Genomic DNA, 7,525 nt, shown 5'->3' with positions numbered 1-7,525 from the left:
GTGGCCAGCGATTCCGCATAAACTTCCGTCAGATATTCATAAATTTAATGGAAATCTGGGTGAAGACCCATTGAATCATGTGATGACTTTTCATCTGTGGTGTTCATCAAACACCCTAAATGATGATTCGATTAGGCTTCGCCTTTTTCAGAGGATGTTAACTAGTCTGGCAGCAAAATGGTATATCGAGTTACCCAGAGCTTTGTTTGACAACTTCAATACCCTAGCCACAACCTTTTTGACCCATTTTAAGTTACTGATAAGGTACGAAATGGGAACAGAACTTCTTACCAATTTCAATCAAACAACGGCCACTCACATATCCGATCATATTCATGACTGGCGACGTCGTCGTAGAATGGTAAAAACGTATGTTCCTGATCAACTTTTAGCTGAATGGTTTATTAAGTCTTTATTACCTTCCATTACAGAAGATGTGGCAAAAGGAGGAGTCGTCACTGAAGAGCAATTTATTGCTCGTGTGCAATATTTAGACTTGATTTACACTCAATCTGGCATGCTCTACGATAAAATCCCTGACGCTCTCAGACCGGAATTTTCCGTCCCCCCTCCTCCTAAATCGAACAATGACTCTCATGCCGACGATGGCGTGATTGGTACGACAGACACGAAATCAAAAAAGGCTACATCTAAAAAGGCCCGTAAGATTTCCAATCAAAATGCAAAAGAAGAACTTCTCACCTCGGAAGTAAATGTCGTCTCGACAGATAAAGGCAAAGAAACCAAGCAACCGGGAGGCAAGAAGAAAAACAAAGGGAATAAGAAGAAACAGGAGGAATCATCACCTGAAAAATCTTCTGCAAACCCTCCTGGAGATAGGAAACCAAAAAATCCATGCGTAATATGTGATGAGGCTCATTGGACAAGAGATTGTCCACATAAGGCTGAGCTTAAAAGATTCATCAAGAATTCAAAAACCTCGGTAGTATTGACTGATCCGTGTCCAAATCCAGGAACAAATTTGGTTGCTAGTGAAAATTCTTCCCCGTCCCAAGTACTGATGTTGTCGGTTTCGAAATAGCAAAATGATGCTTCGATATCGACAAGGAACAAAGATTATGGGAATCCACAGCTGTCAAACAACAAGGATAAAGATCAACCTAGTAGTTTGACAACAACTTCGACAGAAGTTGCACCGCCCATCATTCCAGAGCTAACAATAAAACCTCCAAAGGGAGTAGTACACAAGTCGACATTTAATCCTCGTGCCAGAGCAGCACAACATTATAATATAGTGGAAGATTGGCCCAATCGCCATCCGCTATGTTGACACTTGAGGTACTGCAAAATTGCCCATCCCAAAAGCAGACTTTATTATCAGCTATCGGTGGGATAGACCCAAAGGATTCTAATCTTGTGTCCTTTAATCATAAAGGATACGATCCTCAGTTACCAGCTCAACTAGCTTTCCTCATTCGAGTGAAAGCCCTCAACAAAACTGTTCATCGAACAATTATTGATGAGGGGGCATCTACATGTATTATGTCGATGAGTTGCTGGAAAACTTTGGGATCTCCAACCTTGTCGTGATCTTCAACAACATTAAAAGCATTTGACGGACGAACATATACCCCATACGGTATTCTAAGTAACTTGCAAGTTGAACTAGGAGGGAAAACAGTAGAGATAGATGTCGAAGTAATCGACAGAAGCCTCGATTAATACATCCTACTGGGAAGACCATGGATATATGCTATGGCTGCAGTTGTGTCGACCTACTTTAGGAAGATTGCATTTCCTTTTCAAGGAGGAATTACGATCGTCGACCAACAAACATTTCTCCCGAATAGTTCCCAAGTTACGGGAAGCATTCCGATGATCCATGGAAGCCCCCATACGCTTCAAAATATCAGAGTAGGCCTACTAAAAGACCCTATATTAATGGGGGCTTTTTCCCTTCCACCTCCAATCAATATGGCGGAAGTAGCAACGATAGGAACCTGCAATATGATATCTTCGATTCAAAAGATCTCAGAAAATGATATAAACATGGATCATACGCAGGTATTGCCTCCAATCCCAATAGAAATATTGTAGCAATCAATGTTTTTGGCATGGGAGGAAGACCCGAATCAACGCTCATCAAGCGTTTGGATTGATAGGTCTAAGGAATATGGCACCCCTTCAGAGCCTTGGTCGCAAGTGCATTACACCGACGAAGGAATTGTTCAAGCAATGGTAATTGAAGGGGCGCCATGGGAAGATTACCACAATCGTTCCCATCTTCCGGATTGTAAAGAAGATACTCCTGATGACCTTCATCATCCTTCAGTTTTTGATTTCCTATCAAATACTGTAAACACGGTGGATTCCGAGTGAAACTTTTCCAACATTGAAGAGACTATCGCCATAAATATCTCGACAAAAACAAATGTTGTAGATAATATTTATGTCGAAAAATGTGGTTCTCCTTCAGAACTGGAAATATATAACTCTCTTTTTCGCGAATTCAGAGATGTCTTTGCTTGGTCATATGATGAAATGCCAGGCATTGACTCGAGTATAATTGAACACGAAATCAAGATGTATCCAGATGTCAAACCAGTACGACAACAGCTACGACAGGTGCACCCCAAGAAAGCCGCTGCCATCAAGGTAGAAGTTGAAAAGCTTCTCCATGCTGGTTTCATTTACCCGGTTCCTCTAACTGATTGGTTATCGAACATTTTTCCTGTTATGAAAAAATAAGGAACGATTAGAGTGTGCATTGATTATAGGGATGTAAATCAAGCTTGTCCAAAAGACAACTACCCTACACCCTTTATTGACCAGATAATTGATGAATGCGCTGGATGCGAAATCTTTTCATTCATGGATGGATTCTCCAGGTATAATCAAATAAATATCCGCCCACAGGACCAGTCAAAGACTGCATTTATTGGTCCGTGGGGCACATTCGCATATCGTAAATTACCCTTTGGTTTAAAGAACGGAGGGGCAACATTTCAGAGGGCAATGAATTATGCCTTCCATGACATTAAAAACATCGTTCAACCATATCTCGACGACCTTCCGGCTCATTCGCGAAAGTGGACCGATCATCCGCAGCATTTGAGAGCGATATTTCTACGTTGCCGACACTACAAGATACGACTCAGTCCACACAAATGTGTGTTCTGTGTCAGTTCTAGTCGTTTACTTGGCTTTGTAGTCTCAAAAGACGGGATTCGTCTCGACCCATGTAAGGTTCAGGCAATCATAAATTTGCCTCCACCTTCAAATTTGCTTCAGATTCAGAAACTCCAAGGGAAAGCAAACTTTCTGAGGAGGTTCATTCCAAATTACGCAGAACTTGCTAAAGGTTATACACGTCTATTGAAAAAGGAAGTGCCCTTCGTCTGGGATGTCACGCAAGCCTCCTTTGATGCATTAAAATAATCCCTAATGAAAGCATCATTAATGTACACTCCTAATTATCAAAAAGACTTTAACCTGTATCTGGATGCAGCGGATACAACCATCGCAATGGTTTTAGTTCAAGAAGACAACGGAATTGAACATCATATATATTATTTAAGTAGGAACTTAAATGATACAGAAAGCAAATATTCCTATGTTGAAAAGCTAGCACTCGCAGCTGTTCAAGCGACACAGAGATTTCGACACTATGTCCTCTTTCGAAAAACTACCATTCTATCAGATTACAACCCTATGACTTATATATTATCGCGATAGTTGCTGGGGGCCAAATATTCAAAATGGATAGCAATTCTACAAGAGTTTGATCTGGAATTCGTAAAATCCAAATCAAAGAAAGCCCTGGTTTTCACAGAATTACTATGCGATCTCCCATCGCCGTCCAATGATTAAACATCAGATGAAACAATCGTGGATGAATCTTTGTTTCTGATATCTTCAAGCAATCCGTGGTATGGAGATATAATCGTCTATCTCCAAACCCAGAAATATAGGCCTAATACCTCCCGCTCCGAACAAAATGTATTCGATACCAATCAAAAGACTACATGATCGTCGGTGATACACTTCACCGTCGTGGTGTCGATACGGTTCTGAGGAGGTGCCTAACCCATGAGGAAGCCGAAAAAGTCCTGAATGATTTCCATTCAAGCGCATGTGGGGGGCATCAATCTGGTTATGCTACGGTGCAAAAAAATTTACGAGCAGGATACTTCTGGCCAACAATGTTCAAAGATTGCATAACCGCGGTCAGAAGTTGCCATGCCTATCAAATTTTCGATAGCAAAACCAGAAAACCACCCGCACCTCTGTAGCCAATAGTTGTTGTTGGGCCATTCGCCAAATGGGGCATTGATCTCATGACATGTAACCCCACCTCCACTGGGGGGCATGGGTATATCATAGTCGCAGTGGACTATTTTACCAAATGGGCCGAGGCGATGCCTACATTAGATAACACTGGTGAAACAGCTACCCTTTTCTTTTTCAATCATGTAGTCGCCAGATTCGGTGTTCCACAGGCTATAGTCACAGATCATGGATCGCATTTTCGCAATCACATGATGGCCGAATTAGCTGCCAAATTAGGGTTGTCTCACGACAGCTCTACTCCATATTACCCGCAGGCCAATGACAAGTTGAAGCAATCGACAAAGTCCTGAAGTGCATGCTACAAAGGATGATTGGAGTCCACAAAAGGAGTTGGCACCTGATCCTATACTCAGCCTTGTGGGCATACCGAACGTCGGTAAGGAACGCAACTGGGTTTACACCCTTCCAACTGGTGTATGGCCTAGAAGCAATCTTACCAGTTCAGTGTGAAATCTCGTCCCTCAAACTCGCAATCGACCTTCTCCCCGGAACTTCAGAAGAGGAGGCTCGTTTCTTAGAACTAATCCAATTGGATGAAACCCATTGTGATGCTGCTTTGGCTAACGAAGCCCAGAAGAAACGAGTCAAGGCGCAGTTCGACAAGAATGTCAAACCCCGTGTCTTCTCAGAAGGTGACCTGGTCTTACTTTACGACCAAGAATCCAATAAATTGGGATCAGGTAAATTCAAGTCTTTATGGATGGGCCCCTATATTTTTAAACATGTATTAGAAAAAGGAGCCTACGAGTTAATGGATTACGATGGAATTTCTCTGGCGTAACCCTGTAACGGGTTCTACCTTAAGCGTTACTATGCATGATTCAGTGTGGTAACCTATATGCTTTTGTTACGTTTTTGTTTTCGCTAAGGGTAATCGTTTTGGTCAAGTAAGTCCACTTTTTATATTTGTCGCAGATGTTGAACCTATTGGAATCTTTTGTTGGATATGCCGATGGAGCAAGTCGTAGTTCGTGGAACCTATCTTCTGCGGCCTGGGCTGTTTTTGATCCAAGCGGCGAGTTAGTAAGTTTCAGAGGGGTATGTATTGGTCGATCAATGAATAACATCGCTGAATATAGCGCGTTGATAGAACTTCTCTCTGATTCCATCACACATGGCATATGCCGACTTGTCGTCAGGCTAGACTCACAGCTCGTCATACTACAACTCACTGGTATCTACTCCGTCCGAAATCCAGCTATCTATCGCATGTTCCTAAGGGTCAAGATTTTGGAAAGGCAATTTGATTTTATTCAATATCAACATATTTCCAGAAGCTTAAACACAATAACTGAATCATGGGAAAATTATGTGTTAGATAGACATTTGCAACATTTATAAAAAGAAGCATTTCATCAATATTTGCATTCGGATCATGTAACTTAACCAAAATAAAACTCCAAAAATCAAATATATATAATATAAATATATATATATATATATATAAATATATATATAATATATATATATATAATATATATATATATATATATATATATATATAACTATTTATGGTTTACACATAATGTTCTGTAACCAATACAAAATTGGTCAAATGACCCCAAAACTCAAAAACGCTAGGGGGCACCCTAGTCTAATGATGCTGGTGAGATAACAAGCCACCGCCTATGCAATCATGTATAAAAGCCTAGTCCATCGACTTGACCCATTAGTATGTCGCTGCAACCTCAGAGGCAGCTCGTCAGTCCTCACATCTGGAATACCGAGAGTGAGGCCGTCGACCTGATCCTGTAATGCTAAAAGAGTCTCAGCCACATCAAGGTCGCGAAGGATAGCCCTTCCCACAGCCTCTCCTGTTGGAGCAGCAGCTGGCACTCTTAGGCGTACTACTGGCCGAATGGGACCAACATCTGCATGAGCACATGAGTTCTGATTAGTCTTGACAGAATAAAGCACAAGGGCATTGTAAAGAGAAACGATAAACAGAAATATGGTCAAAGAATTTACCAATGGCACCCCACTGCTCGCCAGCCGGCAGTACCAAATCTGGGTCACCCCGAAAGTCCATACCAGCATATGGATACTCGGAAAAAACCATCTCCTGATGATCGAACCACCTGAAGAAGGTATCAGAAAAGGAAATCTGAGACTGACCAGCATGTCTGGACATATGGTAGACCCATCTCTACATCTGTGGTTCAGTCGATGGAGGTAAACCAAGTGAAATATACTGCGGCTGCATCAGCGGGATCTTTTCCAAGCCGAAGGCGGCCAAAATAGAACCATATCCAAAGTTCTTAAATCTTCTGTTTTTCACCTTGGTCAATTGTTCTTTCATCACAAAGAGTATTGCATCACACTAGTTGAACACCTTCGGTTCGAGACATTCTAAGGCATACTGCATATAAGACTGGTTGGCCATGTGAAGAACCATACCACCAACCATCCTACCAAAGGTGAACAGAATGGTCCTCAGGGACCTGTCAGTGACATCTCGGATGATGATGTTGTCGAATTTACTCGGCTGAGATCCCTCTCTGCAATACCTGCGAATGTAATCTCTCACAGATTCACCCCCACAGGCCGAACCCGATAAGGAGATAGGGGCACCCCGCCTCGATAAGCCGGTCAAAAAATAGATGTCCACGATAGTCAAGGGGATGGATTTGCCCCTAATCTGGAACACCTAGCTGGTAGGGTCCAAGCATTGAGCAAATACTACAACAAGTTGATTTGTTGCCTCATGCTAGAGATGCGGAAAAACTTGAAAAGGCCACAGTTCCGCAGTGCATTTACCGTAACCAGATCATGTAAAGGAAGCATGTCCTCTTCTTCATGCTCACGTTCTCGCCATGTAATAGGCATTTTTCTCCAATAAATCTCTGAAAACAAACAAGAGAAGAGTTAGATCCTGATTTGGTGAGAAACAGGCAAAAATTTCCATTGAAAACTGCGCACAAATTTCCCTCCTTGCACCCATCGCACCCCCAGCAGTGTTCTGGGTGCGGTGCATGCCAACTGTCCAATGGGTAGGCCAACATGCAACGCACCTTTCGATATAGAAAGGGTTCGATGGAGCCAAAGCGAGTTTTTCAAACCCTAGAGGCTCATAAAAACTAGAAATCAGGCTCAGAATGCAAAATGGAAAGGATGAAATGAAAGAGCTCAAGTTTAGCTCCTACTTGGTCCAGACAGCGCCAAAAATAATCCACAGAAACTCCCGGAATCAGCTAGTGAAAATCAAAGGGGAAAG

This window comes from Pinus tabuliformis, chromosome 7 (assembly GCF_031772625.1).
Source record: "Pinus tabuliformis cultivar Carrire ecotype Pingquan chromosome 7, CPIR1, whole genome shotgun sequence".
Lineage (NCBI taxonomy): Eukaryota > Viridiplantae > Streptophyta > Pinopsida > Pinales > Pinaceae > Pinus > Pinus tabuliformis.
The sequence above is the reverse complement of the archived record's forward strand: the minus strand, read 5'-3'. Positions refer to the sequence as shown.